The 21,609-nt window shown below is 49.0% G+C and overlaps 1 protein-coding gene across 4 annotated transcripts in view; it reads left to right on the forward strand.

Moving 5' to 3' along the window:
- atos (atos homolog atossa) overlaps window positions 1-21,609 on the forward strand; it is a 99,844-nt gene that overhangs the window by 18,090 nt on the left and 60,145 nt on the right. Inside the window, exon 1 of one of the 4 annotated variants that reach the window (XM_084606020.1) lies at window positions 4,210-4,232. The exons of the other annotated variants lie outside the window; for them this stretch is intronic. The gene's annotated coding sequence lies outside the window, so the exon portion shown is untranslated. Of the gene's footprint in view, window positions 1-4,209; window positions 4,233-21,609 lie in introns of those variants that run through there. 4 annotated transcript variants of the gene reach the window in all.

Below are 21,609 nucleotides of genomic sequence, written 5' to 3' on the forward strand. Positions count from 1 at the left end.
TTCTTCACATCTTAATTTCATTCAAGTAACGCCCTGCTTGGTTGTATTAACGGCGTGGTGCTCATCTTGAGTTTCACAAGCGCAGCTTCGAATTCCAGCAGTTCACGAATTGATAGCGATCGACCTGTCGTAGAACGATTTGCTGCCCCTGTACGCTTTTGTGATTCGGCTTTCCGAGCGTGTTGACTCGAGTTGCTGCAAAGACAGTGTCCTACTGATCGCTATACTTTCTTCTTATTTATCTCATTTCATGTCTTTCCATGCATCGCTTTCAAATCTGTTAATACCCGCAAACCTGTCCGCGGGACCGCGGCTGTTCTGAGTGGCGCATTTTAAGCTTTAATGTAAGTTTTCCTTCAAAACAAAACAAAAAACGTTAACATTTCGTAGCTTCTTGCTGGCCGATTTTTGTCCCCCACATTATTTTTGCTCCGTATAATGTATCACATGAACATTTTGTAAAGTACTAACGCATATCTTAGGGTCGCAGTGCATCATGCACAACGTGCCAAGTATTGCAGCTGTGTTTACTTCATACGTAGCTAGCTTTGTAGCTAGGCCACTATCTGAACGTATTGATATGAAGAGCGTGAAGACGATAATTCGGAAAGATAGCTACTAGTGCGTCTGCAAAATTGAAAATCACTGGCCGCCCAGCTGTCATTTGTACCAGGAAAGAAGCACAAGCACACGACGAACTCGCAATGCAAAACTGGCAATGGTTAATACACAAGCTGAGCAGAAATAAAAAAAAAAAAACTGCACCCAATCGAATGTGTCAAGTATACCACACGTGCATGAGGCTTTTCGAATAAATGCTGCCGAGAACAATTGGAAATCTGTATATTTACTATCAGTTCGTCCAAACTAGTAGCTTCATGCTACTCATGCATCTCGAGGCACTTATGTGAACGTTCATCCGACGTACCCTACGATCTATCGTCGGGGAACCGCGGCGCGCATTTCCTGTCGGAGGTTTGATCGTTTTATTCCCCGCCTATCGGAGCGGCATCGCGCCCCCGCAGTGTACACGCCGAGCTCATTGGTGCACGAGGTCTTTAGACGGAGTGGGACTTGTGATCCGTGCAGGCGCTTGTTTATGGCCCGTTGCTTGGGCCTCGACGTCGTGGAAGAAATGTACGATTGCCATTCGCTAGTAGGGACTTGGGTTTCGCATCCCAGTCGTTATCTATACCTCCCCACACATCTTTTCTCTCTCTCGGTGCCTTGGGAAGAGCGATCGACGTACGTCCGGATTTCCGTCCTCTGGCCACAGCGCCGCAGCTGACGGCGCTTTGATCGGCGCCAGGAGCCGTTTGCAGGCCTTCTCTCCTTTCGGCAGGAAGCGACACGAAACGCGGTGGCTGCAGGCGTCGTCGGAGCGTTTGCTTGCCCGTTGCTTTGAAATGGGGAGAGGCAGGTGTGTGTTTCTGTGTGGATGGATGGATTCGACAGGAGTGCCTGGGGAGGTATATAACGCGGAAGTTGGCTCGGAAAGTGCGCATGGAAAAACACCGAACGAGTGCGTGTGTCTTTGCGGCTTCGTTTCTTGTCGCCGCAGTCATTCGGCATCGTTCGCGCTTGGGTTATGAGGTAGTCGCTAATTATGTGTCGGTATTTCACTTTTATACGTTAGGGTCAGTGTAATGGAATAATTTTGTTGTCAAAAAGCTTGGAATGCATCAGGGATGAATCCTGTCGTCTTCTCGTTTCTTTCACAACTGTACCGTGTATCAACTTCGCAATTTTTTTCTCCTTAACGGAATATTGTAGGCCAATGTTCTTTCTCTACATCTTAGGAAGGAGGCTACTCCTTTGGTGATGTATTGTTTGAAACAAAAGCCTCCAGTTGACACGATCTCTGATCGGAGCGCATATAACTTCGTTATCAGCCCGTTGCTTGGTAATTTGTGGAGGTTAAACTGTCAGTCGCATTTACTGGTTTAGGTTAAAATAACACGTTCGTATGTGCACAGCGAGGCTATGCGTGGAATATCCCCCCTCTCCCCCATTATTTATACATATATTATGTTGAGGCATGAAAAGGAAAGAAAAATAAAGAGCCTCTGCCCGTGCCACATAGTATAACGGGCTAAGTCGCATCTTGTAAGGAATGAAAAAAGGGAATATTTTACTGCTTTACAAGAAACATCAAAATAAACCAGTATTCACAAAACATCATCAAACAAACATCAAACTGAATAAGCGGATGAAAATTTCGTTCAACCGGGTGTTCGAGTTATTCGGGTTCAAACTGCAGTGCCCGTATACCTGAATTCTCGTATATATCTGGCCGTTCTAAGAAAAAGGGGGAAAAAATGCTTCGTCGCTGCACGAATAGTCTCTTTGTCTAGCGTTCGTGTGTCTAAAGGCCAAACATTTCTCCAGAAGATGACATTCTCTCACTCTCTGTGCGGACTGCATCGTTAGAATCATTTTCCAACGGTGACCAGTATAAAAATTGACACGAACGCTATGGCATATTAAAGCTGCAGCTGTTTCTACATGGTGCGAGATGCGCGTGTTTCTTTCCTTTTCATATTGCGTTTTTGTGTCTTCGCGTTGTACGTACGTCGTGTCTTGAGATCCCCGAATGTGTATGAAAAATGGCCCGTATGTCCGCGCGCATTTCCGACTCCCTCGCAGCGGAAGATCTGAGCTGTGCAGGCTGTGCGGTAGCCACGTTGTCGGGGGGGTTTTTCTGCTTGTGGCGACATTTTCTATTACAACTGTGTATTCATTTAGTTTACTTATTTATTCATTCAGTTATTTATTTTGCTGTCTTTAACCGAGGAAGGAATGGGGTATGGAACGATTCTTGCTCTGGCGGCCACGGGAAAAAAAACGATGCTTCCTCCTCCTCCAGACGCCAGCTGCCGCGACTCTGGCGTGAAAGCTCTCATCTGTCTTACGTCGTCTGTTTTTGTCGTCTATGCGACAAAAAGCGAAGCAACTTTGTTGCGACCGCCGCGAATAATGGCAATAGAATGTTGTTATTCCGTGCTCGTTTGTTGCCGTGCGGCACTCCTAACTGTGCGTTTTTCGTCTAGTAGTAGTAGTAAAAAACATTTATTTCTCATGCACGCGAAAACTCACGCGAACGCGACGGCGGCACGCGTCGCGCGAAGCCTTCTCGCGAACAGAAATGCATGTGTCGCTTGGCTCGTCGCTCGGATCTGCCGAAATAGAAAATTTCGCTCGTTCGCCCGGAAGTAACCGTACGTCACTGCCGCTCATTTCGTATGCTTCCTTTATTTTGCTGAGTTGGATTGTGATTGTGCATTACCGCGTAAACATTTCGCTTTGTACGAACAATGGTGGATAGCCAAGGCTTCAAAGTGCGTCTAATCGCAACCGAAACAATAGAAACAAGGGGTCACGTGACTGTTCCTGCCTATTACAGTGCAAGTTCACACACATTCGATACGGTTTGCTGTAAATACTTTTTGCCATGTTGTCGCAAAATAACTTTAATTCTTGCAATCGTTATGACTGTTGTTGGATTTGGCAATAGTTTTGCGGTGTACTAAGCCACTATGCCAGCCACACAACGTACACAGAGCGTCGTCGCCGTTTCGCTCGGTTCGCGCTGTCGCGTGCATGCGTCTTCCCCAGTAGGCGACGGAGCGAACCATGATCGCTTTCGCCGCGCCGCCTTGTCGTTTCGCTCACATGTGATTCCCGCTTAATGCTTTACTACGGTGCGCGACACATTTGGACGTTGAAATGCAATGTTTCATATTCGCTGTTGCCGTCTGGGTTTCCGCCCGACAGCGTGCCATATTTTCCGTTTTTCTCCCAAAGTGGTGATTACTTGAATGTCTGCGTCATCAACATAGATCCTGAAACAACGTATAGCCGCGGTTGGTTTTCATTGCCGTTCCGACGTTAACTTCGGTGTTCTTGGCGACGTGCCATGCACGCAGCAGCCCGGAAGCGAAGCTTCATGCGTTTTTGTTTCTTTTTTTTTTTTTTTTCTCCTTCGCTGTATACTTTGACACGTATATCCCTCGTGCTTCGATTTCACTAGCGCTTTTCTTGGAATCTGACTCCGTTCCTTTTCTCTCTTCCGCTGCCCGAACTTGCGGTGTAAAAATCTGCACCCGTTTCCTGCATACGCCATCCGGCCCCGTTCCAGAGGAACGACCGTTCTCCGCGTGAAACGACTTTCGGTCTTCTCGTGTATTCCGTACCTTATATACACGACTGGAGCGCGTGCATCGAGCGGTGAGGTATAAACGGCTTCCCTTGGGATTTTTTTTACTTGCTTATTTTATGTGTTTCCCACTGCCATCGTTTTGCGAGCTTGTTTTCAGCTTGCTGGACCTAAAGGGAAAGTCTGCGCGGGTCGTTCGGCCGTTCTCCCCCTAATTGTCCCTTGCAATGCGACTGACCAAGCCTCGCGTGCAGGAAAAAGAACTAAATACAAACTGGGCGAAAGAACTACGTGACAGTGGCGCAGACCGTGGACAGCGGCGACACAACCCCTCTGCGCACATGCAAGCATGCATGCACAGGCGTGTGATCGTCGTTAGTCGCGAACGTCCTCGGCCCTCCGCACTGGTCATGGCCGTGGTTTTCCGTGCAGCCTGGGCGCTTTCTAGGCAGGACAGCGCGGGCAGGCTGGTGGTGGAGCTCGCCGTCGACTTTCATTAAGACCGAGGAAGGGTTACGAATGCGTCCGACTTTCGAAACAGCCTGCTTTTTGTTTTTCTACGGGGAAGCACGAAAACGCAGGCATCGTCTCGTCACCAGGGCTCGTTGCTTGCGCGCACGAAATGACATTTGTCCTTCCTCGCAAAAGATCAAGTCGCGGAACTGCCCATTTATTGACGTCACTAGTTCATCACGTCTCATATCTTTGTGGGGGATTTGATTTCACAGAATGTCTTCCCGTTGTGGTATCGCCAAGTGACAGAGGAGGAATTGTACTGACGCTTGATCTCCTTGTTGCGACGCATGTTTTAGTTTTTGTCAGACATTTCACGCGCAGTCACAATCACTTATCCTGCTTGTTCAGTTGCATGCTATCTCCGTTGAGGTCGAAGAGAACTTAGCAAGTACTGCTTATACGGGTTCCTGCAATTGACAACGTGGCTGCTAGGCTCAGACCCAGCATTCAGGGTTCACGTGTTACAACGTATCTCGGGCGCTTAGCTAAAGCATACCACAGAAGTTTCAGCAGGGCTTGAATGTAAAATAAATAAATAAAAAGCATGCAGAAACAATAGAGGGCAAACTCTACGGGCGTTCCGAGACAGTGTACAGGCAGCAACGTTATTTCGGCATTTTATCAAAGCGTTGCTTTGTTTCGGGTGCGTGCACACTTCGAAGCCCGCTGAGATCTTTGGCAAGAGGGGGAACTGTGTAGTGTTCGGAAACGGCGTGCCTCAGCAACACCGTTTGCCTGCGGTGAATACCGTTGTATAGTTCTGAAATCAACACATACAAGCATTCGCTTCCATATCATCCGTGACCTCGCGCAGTTGGGCGTCTCGCACCGCTGTTCTTTCTCCGGTGCTTGGCTGACCGTTCATTCTTCGAAAAGATATCGCTCTCCTTAGCGCATACACACTGACAATTTGCCAATCCACCTCGAGGCCGCTGCTGTCTTTCGACGCGGAGCGTTGTGGTATGGCCCCTAGCAGTGGAGGTGCCTCCGCAAGGTTGCCATCCGTCGTCACACACTGCTTCGGCGGCACCGCCCAGGCCCCACGAACCTGGGACGCTGGAGGACGTGTAATGACCCGTTCGGGCGCTAGCGCCCGCTGCAACGGGAAAAGCCACTCCTCAAGAGCCCGGGCAAAGAGGAGAAGCGTGTCAGCGGCTGTCGTACCGATAGCGAAATCTGGGGCCGAGGTTAAACCCATTGCGCCGCGTTACGTCGTTTCCCTAAGGACAGCCGCCCTCCGGTGGGCCACAGCTTTGCGCTGCCGCCCGTGTGTAACCAACGTCGTTGTGTGGAGCAGCTGCAGGAGGGGGAGCACGTGCGAAGCCGCACCGACGCTGCTGCACGTGCGATGAGCGGCGGCGATAGTGCGCGTGAACGGCTTTTGGGCACTCGAGGAGATAGCGCATTCAATGCCTTCTCGCGTAATTTCTTTTCGCCCGCGGTCCTGCTTACACTTAATGCAGTCCGGTTCTTGGTGCGTGTGCTCTTTTAGCCGAACCTGTCGCGCTAGACCTTTTAAACTTGGGAGACTCAGCTCCAGCCGGTCGGCTGATTGGCGCGGTGTAGTTGTAGGAATGCACCCTGTAGTACAAGTGTGTTTCTTGGGGCAATTAATTACTGCTTGTTCTAGCGTTGTCGTGTCGGCGAGTAATTAAATCGCCGGGCTGGTTTTTAGTACACTTGTAATGTACACTTGCAAGCTAGTGTATATTATTGTAAACCCAGCTACGGCGGCCGCATATCCAGGAACGAAACAAAAATTTCAGGGAGCACTTCGGCTCACTAAAGTGCTTCAAGGGAAGCCTTCCCCGCCGCGCTGCTTAGGCATTGTCTGCGAGACCGTCTGTGATTGACTAGAATTGTGACAGACACCGTCTATTTCTATATATGCTCTGTAGTGTGGCGTTCGAGGAAGCGGCAAATGAAAGGCGCCGCACGGACGCCTGGATCGAACGCCCGGCGGGGTCAGCTTCGTATATGCGGGAATCTCCTGGTGATGTCATCACCAGTCATGACTTCAGGACCAATGACGTCACCATGTGACGGCTATGGACGAATCGAAACGTCTAACCATTACTATTGGTTAGTGATAGTTAACAATGGCTTGCACTTTAAGAGTACTAGTTAGTCTTGTCAGTGATAGTTACGATGACCTCCAAATGCATGGGTTCCTATGGGCATCTGCTTAACTATTTTATTATTAGTCGTAAATTATCTTGAAAATGCCTTAAATCATGTTCCGATATCATCCGATTGGTATTAAGTATCGATTCAATTGTGATTGGCATATACCCATATAAGGCATGCATCCGAAACGCGGACACATTTGCTAACGACAGTATGAGGCATTAAATGCTTTCGCCTTAATAAATAAAAATGAAGCACGTTTGAGGAGGTGAGTAATGTCTACATGTGTTTAAATACTGTGCTTGTAGCTTCCTACTACATTGTCTGCTTAGTGCAGGTTCAGGACGTTGAACAGCGCATACCACACGGCCTCTGTCGACTCTTGCTTGTACTTCGCCTCGGCATCGGTCATCGACTCCGGGTGTCGTCGCGCATGCCCGTGCAAGCGAAGAATGCCGCATCGGCTGGGCTGCCCCATACAAAAATGGTCTATGTACTTCAATGGAAAAGTTTATGGTCAGTTATGTCTATCTATGGACTTTTATAGTCGGCTATAAAGTGCCATTGAAATATTTATAGGCAGCTATAGAAAATTCTATACCACTTTGTCTGTAGCTTCTGGACCATACAAAATATATTTAGCTAACTATAGAAAACCATATGTCCATGAAGCTATAGACTTTTAGTCATCGAGTTATCTCTAGCTGTCTATAGAAATTTGAATGGCTCTAAAGCTACAGACTGCAAGCCATAGAATCAGTTTTAGCAAGCTATAGAAATGTTTATGCTCCTGGAGCTATATATTATTAGTCATTCAGTTATCTTTAGCTGTCTATAGAAATTTGAACTTCTCTAATGCTACAAACTGCAATCCATAGAATCAGGTTTAGCACGCTATAGAAATGTTTATGCTCCTGATGCTATAGAATATTAGTAGTAGCGATATCTTTAGATGTCTATAGAAATTTGAATGCCTCTAAAGCTACAGACTACAAGTCATATAAGCTGCTTTAGCTGGTTATAGAAAAGTGTATGTTCCTGAAGCTATAGACTACTAGTCATACAGTTACATTTAGCGGTCTATAAAGTGAATGTCTCTAAAGCTACAGATTACAAGCCATATAAGCTACTTAGTAGGCTATAAAACAGTGTATGCACCTAAAGCTATATACTATTTGTCATACAGTTATCTTTAGCTGTCTATAGAAATTTAAATGGCTCTAAAGCTACAGACTGATAGCCATATAAGCTGCTTTAGCTGGCTATAGAAAAGTGCATGCTACTGAAGCTATAGACAAGTAGTCATACAGTTATCTTTAGCTGTCTATAGAAATGTCAATGCCTCTTAAACTACAGACTGCAAGTCATATAAGCTGCTTTAACTGGCTATATAAAAGTGCATGCTCTCGAAGCTATAGACTAGAAGTCATACAGTTATCTTTAGCCGTCTATAGAAATGGCAATGCTTCTAAAGCTACAGACTGCAAGTCATATAACCTGTTTTAGCTGGATATAGAATGCTGTATATACCAAAAGCTATAGACCAGTAGGCGTACACCCTTGTATGAAAGTACATATATCGCCGTTTCGAATCCCTTGCGTGACTTGTACTCCAGCTTGATTAAGAGTTGTGTGCTGTATGCAACGAGAAACCGTATGTCATCAACTACAACGCTGTACGCAAAAGGATTACGTCACAATATTGGTATAACTGGTGGGAGCACTGTCGGCGCATGGAAGTACGCCTGCAGTGAGTACCTCCGACCCTTGATAGTTTTAGTCGTGGGGACTGCTGGCCAATTTTCAGTTACTTATTCATCGAATTGAAAATAAAACCAAAGATATAGAGCATGGCACACATGCACATACACACTTGCGCATACACAAACACACGCACGCACATACATGCGCGCGCGCGCGAAGTTTCTATAGCTGACCATAGAAAATGCTAAAGACTGCAAATATTTAAATTAGGACACCAGAATGAGTCCATAGGTTATAGACTTCTATAGCAGGCTATAGCTTTTTGGGTCAAATATCTATAACCGACGATACAGGGGACTTTCTATAGCTGGCCATAAACGTTTGTATGCGACCATAGAAAATGCTAAAGACTGCAGTACATAGGGAGCCATAAGTCTATAGAATAGGTTAAAGACTTCTATAGAATAGGTTATAAAAAAACCTAAAGACTACCATAGGAACGGCTATAGCTTTTTGGGCCAAATATCTATAGCTGACCATACAAAGGAGTTTCTATAGCTGACCATAAAAAATGCTAAATACTGCAGTAAATAGGGAGCCATAAGTCCATAGAACAGGTTAAAGTCTTCTATAGAACAGACTATAGAAAAACCTAAAGACAGCCATAGAAGCGGCTATAGATATTTGGGCCAAATTTCTATAGCCGACCATACAAAGGATTTTCTATAGCTGACCATAGGAAATTTTTGTATGGGGCCTGTCCGCGTGCGAGCGCTTGCGGGTAACGTCGAAGCCCACATTCGCCCGATTCCTCGAACCCCTTGGCACGGAGGAGGCCGTGCCTCGAAGCGCTGGAGAGCGTCGTTCACTCTATACGTCCTCGCGTCCTTTTGTGCACTCTCGCGGTCCGCTACGCGTCGCAGGCTCCACCGCTTTCCTCGTAACGCCTCGTGCTCGCCCCTGCCTCGCGTTCTCTTCTTCGTCAAAGATTTCAGCCCAGGCATCTCGGGCGTGAAATTAAGCGAGCAAGGCGTGTAGGTGAAATTGGCTGTGTGCGCTTTGTAGAGTGACCTAAGCTGTAGCCCAATGGGCGAGGCGAGAAGTGAGCGGGAAATTCAGAAAAGAGCAACGGAGCGGTGTGGTTTCGCTGGTTATTCGGGCCCACTTGGAGAAAAGAGGACCAAGGTCTCGGCGACCCGAACTAGAGGAGGCCCCGTTTCCTCTCGCTCGTTCGCGCACGACCTACTGCGAGTGTACAAGCCCTGTTACGTTCCGAGTAGCTGGTGGCTGTGAACACTAGAAGACTTGAGCATTGTGCTGCGAGCGCGCCAGCAGACCCTCCGCGCCACGGGGTGCCAGCGAGGGCGCGGTGCTCTCATTAGGAAGGAGAGCGTCCTGCTCGGACTTGACATGTTTATGAGGGTCGCGAAGAGCGACCGTCACCTTCTCCTCTCCCCGCATTGGAACTCCGAGGTGGCCACGGCTCGGCCACCCACGGACCATCGCTTCCGGGAACCGCGGCTGGGTCACGTGACCACGACGTGCGGAGTGCGGCCAGCAGCGGTGAAGAAGAGTCTTCCTCCAGCAGCAGACGAGAACGGCTGCTCGGGGAGCCCGCTACCTTTTAGGGCCTGGGGCCCTCTTCGTTTCTTTGGGTCGCTTTTATTTAAATAAAGACCCGTTTAAAACCTTCACGGAGTCTGCAGCCCGTACCTCGCAATAATCTGGTTGGCAGCGGCGGGATCAAGACCAAGGCTGTGGGACAGCAACTGCTGACGGGAGAGCGTCTTCAACGATCCGGGATCGACGGAGCTCCGCTACGTGGCTCAGGGAGTCACCTTCGTCACAGCGCAACGTGAAGGCCAGGCGTGAAAGCAACCGCTCAAGGGAACAACAGCTGACGGGAGAGCGTCTTCGACGATCCGGGATCGACGGAGCTCCGCTACGTGGCTCAGGGAGTCACCTTCGTCGCAGCGCAACTTGAGGGCCAGGCGTGGAAGCAACCGCTCAAGGAGCAACTTCGACGATCTGGGATCGCCGGACTTGGCAGCTCGTGACTCCGGGAGGCACAGCGGCCATCGCGGACTCTTGGTTGGGTGAGTGCTGGAGCGACTACGTATTGCCAGACGAGCTAGAACTGGGTTCTGTTCGGGCAAAATTTCATTAATCACCACTGGGTGTGCGATTAGTTGAAGGCTTTGTAGTCGGCTCTCGTCAACCATGGACATTAAGAAGTTAAGTAAGGATGAACTGCTGCTGTTGGCAGCTGAACTTGGTTTAGAGATAAGCCAAAGTAGGAGAAAGCCAGAAATTCGCCTCGCTATTGAGGAGGCGGGCTTTGAAGAAGACGAGCTAACTGACGCTTGGGAAAAGATATGCCGAATCGAAAAAGAGAAAGCTGATGAACGAGAGAAGCAGAAGGAGAAAGAAAAGAGGGAGGCTGAGTTGGAAGCTGAGAGAGAGAGTAAAAGAATGGAACTCGAGATTGAAAAGACAAGGCTCGAGCGGGCAAGGATAGAACGCGGAGAAAGTGCCGTCACACCTCAGGGAGGTAACGTAAAGATGACGAACTTGCTTCAGCCGTTCAGAGTTGGCGATGACATCGCTCTCTATCTCATCAATTTTGAGAGGATGTGCGAGAGACACAACATTAGCCGTGACATGTGGCCGGAAAAGTTAATGGCATTGCTTCCTGGAGAACCATCGCAGGTCGTAGCACGCTTGAGTGCTAGCGAAGCGGGTGACTATGATTTGGTGAGATCAAGCCTGCTCGCGAAGTACAGGATTTCAACGGAAGAGTTCCGGAGGAGATTTCGCACGTCTCGAAAAAAACAAAATGAAAGCTTCTTGGAATTCGCCTGTACATTAAATGACAATTTGACGCAGTGGGTGAAAGGTTCAAAGGCAGAGGAATTCAAAAAGCTGAAAGATTTGATCTGCCTTGAACAATTTTTTGAGACCTTACCTGAAAAAATTCGTTTGTGGGTCAGGGACAGGCAAGAGGGACTGTCAGTAGAGAAAGCGGCGCAGCTTGCAGATGAATATGTGGCAAGCCGCAACTTTAAGCCAGGTAAGGCTGGGCAGGATTTCAGAAACGAGAATCAGGGGCAGAAGCTCTACCATCGAGATCAGCAGAAGCCTCGTGTAGAACCCCGCGTCAGAGAACGTGGTTCACTGCACCCCGTTACTTCACGCAGAGCCGATGAATCAGGTAGTAAGGAGAGTAGTGATCATTCGGCAGAATTTGAAAAAAGGAGGCCCTTGGCATGTTACAACTGTAAAGAGTCAGGACATTTCGCGCGAAACTGCACGAAAGAGAGGCAGGTGTTCGCCCCAGTGAGAGACCACCCGAGTAACAACGAACTCCTGAAACCGTACACTAAGGAGTGCACAGTAAATGGTCAGCGGTGCAGAGTTCTCAGGGATTCGGCCGCAACCATGGACGTAGTTCACCCTAAATTTGTTGCAAAAGAAGACTGTGTGTCGGAGTGTGCGTGGATACGTCAGGCAGTAAGTGAAGATTCGGTTTGTTTGCCAATGGCTAATGTTAAAATTGAGGGACCATTTGGCATACTAAAAACAGTAGCGGCTGTGTCGAAGGGTCTGCCCGAAGGCTACCCTTACCTTTTTTCCAACAGCTCGGAATCATTGCTCAATGAAAGGGGTTGTGGCTTCGCTGACGCCGAAGCCCAAGTGATGGCTTTAACTCGGGCTAAAGCGCGACAACTTTCGCAGAAGCTGATCTACCAAAATCAGGAGGGTACAACTGATGCCAGCAAATTAGTTAATCCTGAGGTAGTAATGGAACAGGATAAAAAGAGACCTGAAAGGTCGGAACAAAGTGAGGCTGACCCAGCGCAGAAGTCACAGAGCAGTCAGCGTCCGAATGAGACGGAAAGTGAGTTAAAGACCTCTTTTGTCGCTCCTATTGCGCGTAGCCTTGAGCTGCTACTTGAGGTAAGCAAAGAGAAGCTGATGTCTGAACAGAAAAGTGACCCGACTTTGAAAGTATTCAGTGGCGATTTGACCGAAGGAGTCTCGTCACAGAACATTTCCTTTCGGGAAAAAAACGGTGTTTTGTACCGGCATTATAAAGATAAACGAGGAAGGAAATTTGATCAGCTTTTAGTACCTACTAGGTATCGCAGGGAATTACTGCATCTTTGCCACGACAATTCCTGGGCTGGACACCTTGGCATAAACAAAACGAAAGCAAGGTTGCTTCAAGAGTTCTACTGGCCAGGTTGTTTCAGAGAAGTTCAGGATTTTGTCCGAACGTGCGAGACTTGTCAGAAAGTGGGAAAATCCACAGACAAGCGGAAGGCTCCAATGGTGAGCGTACCGATTATTTCCGAGCCTTTCCACCGAGTTGTTGTCGACATTGTTGGACCGTTGCCGAAAACAAAATCAGGGCACAAGTATTTGTTGACACTGTTGTGTCCTGCGACTAAATTTCCGGAGGCCATACCACTTAAGGAAGCAACATCGGTTGAGGTAGTGGATGGTCTTTTAGCCGTATTTTCTCGTGTTGGATTCCCTGCGGAAATACAAACTGATCAGGGTACGACATTCACTAGTGCACTGACCACCACTTTTCTCGAAAAGTGTGGGATACGAATCCTACACAGCTCTGTTTACCACCCACAGAGTAACAGTGTGGAGAGATGGCACGCGGTACTCAAGAAAGTATTGAGGGCTATGTGCTCGGAAAGAAAGACGGACTGGGACAGCTGCATTCCAGGCGCGCTTTTCGCCCTGCGCACTGTGCCACATGAAGGGACCGGATTTGCTCCCGCAGAGCTAGTATACGGGAGAAATCTCCGCGGTCCGCTAAGACTAGTTCGTGAGCTATGGGAAGACGAACGAGTGAGTAGAAGCGTTGTAGAGTATGTGCTCGAATTACTCCAGAGGTTAAGAGAAACTAGAAAAATTGTAAAATCGAACTTGGAGGCAGCTCAAAAGGTGGCAAAACGCTACTACGACAGGAATGCCAGGAAGAGGTCATTCGAGATTGGTGACAAGGTAATGATATTACGAACTAACCGGCAGCATAGGCTTGAGGTGCAATGGGAGGGACCCGTTGAAGTGCTTGATCGCATCTCGGAGGTTAACTATTTGGTAAAACTGCCGGGCAGGAGACGCGAAGAGCGTGTCTACCATGTTAACCTAATGAAGCCATTTCTGCAAAGAAAGGAAGTCGTCAGCATCGCTTTAAATGTGCCGCACGACATTCCTGCAGAACTTCCTTGCTTTCGAGAACAGGCTGCAAGCATTCAGGAGATCGTCGCGCACACCATCGACCGATCTGAATTAAGTGCCAAGCAGATCGAGGATATTGAGAACCTGATTGCCGAATTTTCGGACTGCTTTAGGGAAAGGCCAGGAAAAACCGACTTGATAACCCATGATATCGAATTGATATCCGAGATCCCTTTCAAGTCTAAGCCATACCGGGCGTCTCCTAGGCAACTAGAAGTTTTGAGGAAAGAGGTGAACCGAATGCTTGAGCTCGGGGTGATTAAAGAGGGAAGCAGCGATTACTGCTCTCCATGTCTGCTCGTTGAAGTTCCCGGGAAGGATCCACGACCTTGCGTGGATTATCGAAGGCTAAATGCCATAACGAAAGACCAAATCTACCCGCTGCCCAACATCGAGGAAAGAGTTGAGATTGTAAGCGGGGCAATGTACATCTCCACGTTTGATTTGGTGAGAGGCTACTGGCAGGTGCCTTTAACTGAAAGAGCTAGCCGCTACGCAGCATTCATCACACCTTTCGGGATTTTTCAGCCAGTTACAATGAGTTTTGGTTTGAAAAATGCCCCATCCTGCTTTTCTAGACTGATGGATCGGGTGCTTGAAGGTCTCAGTGACTTCGCATTGCCTTATCTAGATGATGTGGCGGTATTTTCGAGGGACTGGGAGTCGCACTTGGAACACGTAAGACAAGTGTTCGAGAGGTTTAGGACCGCAGGATTGACGCTTAAAGCAGAAAAGTGCCAGTTAGGCCGAGCAGGTGTCACTTACTTGGGACACGAAATAGGACGAGGGAAGCGGGAGCCCCTGAAAACTAAAGTGGAGGCTATCAGTGACTTTCCCAGGCCGACAACCAAAAAGGACGTGCGATCTTTCCTCGGTATGACTGGTTACTACCAGCGTTACATACCTAATTATTCAGAAGTGGCCAGTCCACTTACAGATAGTCTGCGGAAGCAGGAGGCTGACGTTGTCAACTGGACGCGAGCCAGAGAGGAATCATTTCGAAAGTTGAAGGAAGCCTTGACTTCGGGGCCAGTATTGGTCTCGCCAGATTTTTCTCGACCCTTTATTCTCCAGTGCGATGCCAGCAACCGCGGCCTAGGTGTCGTACTTTCCCAGATTGACAAAAACAACGAGGAGCATCCCGTGCTATACCTCAGTCGGAAATTGACACCGCGAGAGGAAGGGTACAGCACGTCTGAAAAAGAATGCCTATGCATGGTATGGGCCATTCAGAAGCTCTCTTGCTACATCCAAGGTACAAAATTCACAGTTGAGACCGATCATTGTCCTTTGTCCTGGCTGAAGCAAATGTCGGGCAAGAATGGCCGACTCCTGAGATGGAGCCTCATACTGCAGGAGCATAACTTCGATGTAAAATACAAAAGGGGAAGCGAGAACGGAAATGCAGATGGTTTGAGCCGAGGTTTTTAAGCTACGAGGCGTTAAAAAAAGAAAGCCTCTCAGAACTCTCGTTTAGTTTTGTGTTTTATTTTTTTCCATGTGTTGCCGAGGGCCGAATACTTGGTCCAGGAGGACCAGCATGGGGCAAAAATTCTGTAAACGACGTCTGGCAGTCGTTCGTCGCTTGGGCACCACCGACCAGGGGTTTCCGCGAATGTGTGCGTGCAAAGCGAGCGCGAGTGTTGTGCTTTGTGTTGGCCTTCTTCCGACCCTGCATCTGGGGACGCAGCCTCGGCGAAGGACTTCATCCGGGGGAGGAGTCTGTTACGTTCCGAGTAGCTGGTGGCTGTGAACACTAGAAGACTTGAGCATTGTGCTGCGAGCGCGCCAGCAGACCCTCCGCGCCACGGGGTGCCAGCGAGGGCGCGGTGCTCTCATTAGGAAGGAGAGCGTCCTGCTCGGACTTGACATGTTTATGAGGGTCGCGAAGAGCGACCGTCACCTTCTCCTCTCCCCGCATTGGAACTCCGAGGTGGCCACGGCTCGGCCACCCACGGACCATCGCTTCCGGGAACCGCGGCTGGGTCACGTGACCACGACGTGCGGAGTGCGGCCAGCAGCGGTGAAGAAGAGTCTTCCTCCAGCAGCAGACGAGAACGGCTGCTCGGGGAGCCCGCTACCTTTTAGGGCCTGGGGCCCTCTTCGTTTCTTTGGGTCGCTTTTATTTAAATAAAGACCCGTTTAAAACCTTCACGGAGTCTGCAGCCCGTACCTCGCAATAGCCCCCTTCCTCGCCTTTCAGCGAGCGCTGTATTCAGCCTTGCGCTGCATAGAACCCCTGAGCCCTATCATTTTGTGGCGATCAGTGCAACACCCTTTCCCTCTTTATTTTTTTTTTTTTTTAATTTACATTTCCCCTTCTCGTCTTGCGGACGAGCGGAGACTGCGCGGAAGCGTCGGCGCGCATACTTCTACTGGGACCTGGACACGCCCGTGCGTTGCCGTCGCATCCCGGCGCGTTTGGTGCTCGGCGACGATAGAGCGCTGCTTCTGAAGCAACCTCGTCCCTGCTGGGCAACGGGGCCTGCATCCCGCGCGAGAAGAAAATAATAATAAACGGGCATGCGCATGCTTCTTCTGCTGCTGTTTGGATGGGCCGAGAGAACTGGAAGTGCAGAAAAGTGTTCGTTTTCGGGACAGCTTCTTTAGGTCCGACAAGAATGCTGCTTTTTTCTACCGAGTGGAGTAAGGCTCGCAAGGGCAAAGTGCCGGGCTGCATTCGGCACTGATTAGTTGGACAAAGGTTCTTTAGGAAAATCCCCCATGGCTTTTGTTATAAGGAAGTAATTACTCATTGTCATGCACCCGAGCCTCAGCCATACAACCGCGAAGAAAATCTGTATAGCTTTCAACGTGTTTATTCTTACCGGTTGCGATGGGGAACCATGTGACCGTTCCCATTTTGGAGAAGCCGCACCCCTTTCTGGGAAATGGGGTCCAAGGCCTGACACTTTGTTCCATTGAGACGAATCACTGCATACTTGTCTACGATGCCCGCAATGTGGATGTATGCGTTCCAGAGCATTGTTTCGGTTCCCCGCAGTAGACTCTTCCTGCTCCACAAAACCATACGTTCGCAACCCCTCGTGAGCCGTCTTTCCCAACGTTTTTCTTCCGAGCCGGTGGCTTCTCCCACGGCCCGTGGAAATTCCTGGGCGTGGAAAAGAGCTGGCTCCGGCGAACCTGCCAACCGGCCCAGCTAGCGTGGAGGAGGTTCCCAAAAGAGAGGGGGAATAAAACATCGAAAGAGCTCGCACCGATTTCTACGCACTGTGTACACGCGCAGAAAAAGCGGCCCCCGCATCGGCGTTCGCTTTGTCCCTTGTCGACACTCGACGGTCTTTGTCGCCCTCTGTCGTCCCGTTGTTTGCCGTGACGCTCGTCTTGCTCGAGATGGCGTTCGGGGGCATTGTGCATGATGACGTTCGCACCCGTACACGCAGTCGGGACGTCGTTCACGCAGCTTGTCTTTTCACGCCAGTCACTTGTGTGCATGCCATTTGGAGCAGTCGCCATTTGCCTCTGTTCGACTTGGACGTAGAAAACTTATGGAGTGATCACCGCTCGCCCAGCGTCAGTTGCTGTTGCATACCGCCGCCGCTGTCCTTCAGTGCCCCTCGCAGAAGGTTGCATTCTGTTGAGTTATGGGTTCGGATCCCTCATATATCGTGCGAAGAAGCGTTCGTCCGAAGCAATCAGTAAGCTTTTGCAGTCATCGTTACCATTCTCGCCTAGTTGCTCTGGGCATAGATCGTTTAGTTGGCCTGTGGCGTGAAAAACAATAAAAAAAACTGCGGGAGCGCCCGTAAGTACCCGTAAGTGCTCCTCTCTATAGGTTGTGTGACGGCGCTGCAAGCAAATTTTCGTAATCCCCTGCTTTTCATTCGTAATTTCCGCCTTACGCAAGCACATTTTAAGCCTATAGATTAAGTGCAGCCCTGCACCTATTGACGCTCTACTTTCGACTGTGTTCGACTTGTCCGCCGTTCTCGGGTGCTCACAGCGCTCTATGCTTGACCGAACGTGGTAGCGCTGGCCCCTTCTATCATTTATCATCGCTTTAGTCGGCCGCCGGCTCATCTTTCGCTTGCTGCTCGACTGCATTCTAACTAGTCATATAATATACACGAGTTATGGCCGCGTCCGCCATAGCGGTGCTGGTTGGTCAGCGTCGTGCACTGCAACACCCATCCAATGCAGAGAGGGCCGCTTTCGCGACGCTCCTCTTCCGAGGCCCTTATCTCCATCGCGTTAGCGTCCGAAGCAGGGGTCTTCGTTTCGGGGCCGGTTTCTAGATGCACTTGGGGTCTTCTCCTCCGCTCTCGCGCATTTCCGTGCATACAAAAAAGGCAAAGTGCCCTGAACAAAACTGGAAGAGAGCGATCTCGCCGACGGACGGACGAGCGGGCGATGCAGCGCCCCTCGTGCATGCTGAACGGGAAGGGAGGGTTGGAAAAGGAGGGGGCGACACTCAGCAGCTGATCGTAGCGAGGGATCGAACCCTTCCTTGCTCAACTGGGGCAAGCCGGCAGGCAGCGCAGGCTGGTTCGATAGCGTTATACAGGTCTCGCCTACCTCTTCAAACTCAAACCGGAGCAAGGCCACGGCGTTTTCTTTCCTTTCTTTTTCTTTCTTCGCCTGCTCTTCGTCCTCCACGTGTTGCACACATCTCGCACGTGTTCGCCTGACCGCTTTTTCGGTGTTTATTTTTTATTTTATTTTTTTCATTCTTGATTTCCTTGGCGTCTACTCTCCCCCTCCCTGCATTTTCTTTTTGCCTTTCTTCGTTTTTTTTTTCTTAGACCATTCTTAAAAAAGAAAAATAGCGGAAAGAAAGTAGTGCGCGCGCGACCGGTCTGTGGTGATTAAAAAAGCAATATATATAACAAAGTGTCCTTCCTCTAGCACTAGGCTGCTTGCTCTGCGTGCACCTGCTGCGAAGTAATATGGATTGCGTCGACCTGCGCCGATCGCGATGCCTCTTGGGAGCCCAACAAGGCTACAGGCTCGAATTTGACTGGCCGTCTTGCCAGCGTAGCTACCCAGCCTTGGCACCGTGTCAAAGTCCTCGGGGCTTCGCTCACCTTTTAAGCCTTTTGCCGACGGACCTCCTTTCCTTTGTCAGCTTCAGCTCGTGCTAATGTCCTGCCATTTGTGAGTGATGTTTAGTGGGCTGCCCCATACGTGATAGGCTGCTGTCCTTGTGCCGGAAAGTGCTTGGCTGCTATAGTTGCGTAATCATCAGATCAACATAACTGAGCGAGTGTTGCGTAACGGATAATGTCTTCCCTTTGATGTTATCCAGTCTGGGGTTGTAGATCCGAACCGATGCTTATCCCTTTCATGCTTCTTTCTAATAACGAGTCTCTGTTTCACTGGTGATACGTATGGGAACTTCTTATGGCATGGATTTTTGTAGCCATGTTATGCTTTCGCGGCAGTATCATCTGAGCGAGTTGGTGCGGCAACCTTGGTGGAGATGAGAGTGAATACTAAGCTGACGCACTCTTAAGTTCGTCAGACCCTGCCCGTTGGAGTTCTCATTTTTCATTTTGCTTGACGACGTACTTGGCTGTATTTCATCTGCATTGGGCCCTTGAACAGAGGTGGCTGCTTTTCCTCGACACCCTTGAGGTGTAACGTCGCAGTGCGTGAGGGGTGTCATCGGTGCTATTCAATCATGCACCTCGTATAATCTGCGTCTCTCCCTGAGTCGCTTTGGGACGTTAAACCCCACAAACCAAACCATGTATAATCTTTCAGCTCTGCTTCTATGTGCCATGAAGGGTGTTACTATTCCAGCCGGATTGCTGGAGTCATAAGATCACCGCTGGCTTTTTTTTTTTTTTTGTGTGTGTGTGTGAGGCCAAAGGAAAACTGTTAAACATTGATCGTTACACTTCAGCATTCTTATGCGTCTGCAGCACGGGTTTGGATGTGAAACAACTAATCATTAGAACTCATGGTAGCTGTAAGTGGCGAGGAACGGCTCGCGGAATATCTTATTACGGAAGTTTGTTTTTGACGATTCTTGAATCGTGTGGCATGGTCGGTGTGCCACGGCTTTATATATGGCACGCGTAACGAGCGGCTATTCTCATCTGGGTTCTCACTCGAGCAAGCGCATATAGCGTCGGTTCGCTGAACGAGTTTCGTCTGTGCCAGATAAAAGGGAAACAGCTTGCTGCAAATCGAAACTACCCGCGAGACTGCATGCGCTCCCTGTCTCCTGCGCGCTATGCTCTACCTCCATATTGCTCGATTTCTCGACCAGTGTCTAAATTGCGCGTTCCAGACCACACCCGAAAATCGCCACGATTCACCGAGCTGACAATTAGCGTTGGAATATTTCTACAGCGCGCGTGATTGACTCTCCGGTCAGACGCCTGCTCGCTAAAAATGGCAGCACACTTCCGGTTGTGACGGAGCATTGTGTCAACCAGCAGTGCCACTCACAGAACGGCACCTCCTGCCTTTGCGAAAAAATAAAAAAGGAAAGCAAATAGCAGCGTGATCAGGAGACCTCAAGTGCATGGTCACCGCTCCGGTAATGTTAATCCATTGCGCCACTGATGCAACGAGTACGGCAGGCTTTAAATGTGCTCTTATTCATTTTGGCAATATTTCCACTATCTGTCGCTAGGTGACGCTGCTCAGAGGACCCTACTAGGGTGCCTCGATGTAGCGCGCCGCCGTACAGGGTGGAGACACCGCCTTCGACGGCGCCATGTTGGGGCAAGCTTAGATACGGCGGGCTATAGAGCCGCGGCTAGATTTCTTATTCAGCACGCTCTTGCGCTAGCAGGTTCGGCTGTGTACCGTTTTTACACACATACTCGCAATCCTGAGTGCTTTTTTGCTCGAAGAAAAAAAATGAAAGCAACTACTGCTTGCTAGCATGCGTAGTTTAAGAGGAAATGATCAAATTGCAGGTGGTAAGCATTTACTCTTTCGCCGTCTCGGATGTTCAAATTCGGTTATTTTGACGACTGGCGGTTTTATAAAGCAATGCATTTTGCACTGCGGACATGAATGAGTTTGAGGTACATAACATTCAGTTGCGTCTATTGCTATAGATCAACAACCATATGTACGTTTCAGGGAGCCGTATATCGAAAATAATTTGTATTGCAATGGCCCATCGTAAACCGTAGAAACGATGCGTAAATCTACCTTTGACACGTGTCGCATGCTGATGCACACGGCATTTTATTCCAAAACAATCCTCATTAAGACTTTGAAGCTGATTTTGGATGCACGCCTAGGAGACATCTTTTAATAAAAGTTGGCACCAGCTACAGTTTTGCTGCCGTACCTATCATTCGATTTTTCTGGCTGACTTAGCCAACTGAAGTAAATGCGCAAGTGCATCGTCCCAAACCGCTCTAACAGTCTGTTCACAAGCTTTGGGTATTCCGCGCAATCAATCACTGGAATCGGAACGGTTTGTTCGATAAGGCATTTATAGGATTTTACTCGACTCTTCAAATGGAAGATGTCGTTTTGTTCCGATAAATTTTTACACGCAATCAAACAATGTCGGGACAGCTGTTGACTTGAGGAGCCACCGTCCACACACTGTGTTTGCCCTCGAACTGGCGCTGAAATGATAGGCGACGAAACAGTCATTTTGCGTATTAATAATTACGCATCGCCTCGCGATGCGTAATTATTATACAGGGAAGGAAAAGCTGCATTCGGGATGAACTTTTGTACTGCGCAAGAACCTTGCTTCCTCACGACCGCTTTCACAAGATGATGCCGCTACACCTTCCAGCTCATGAGAGCAGTTTCTTTGAGACTTGTCGAGCTGCCAATCATGCTTAAAACGACGTAATTTTCACGAGAACCCAACTTTTTATATTATTTCAAATCTCAAAAACCTC

The sequence above is a fragment of the Amblyomma maculatum genome, chromosome 6 (assembly GCF_055883805.1).
Source record: "Amblyomma maculatum isolate TAMU_Amacu chromosome 6, ASM5588380v1, whole genome shotgun sequence".
NCBI lineage: Eukaryota > Metazoa > Arthropoda > Arachnida > Ixodida > Ixodidae > Amblyomma > Amblyomma maculatum.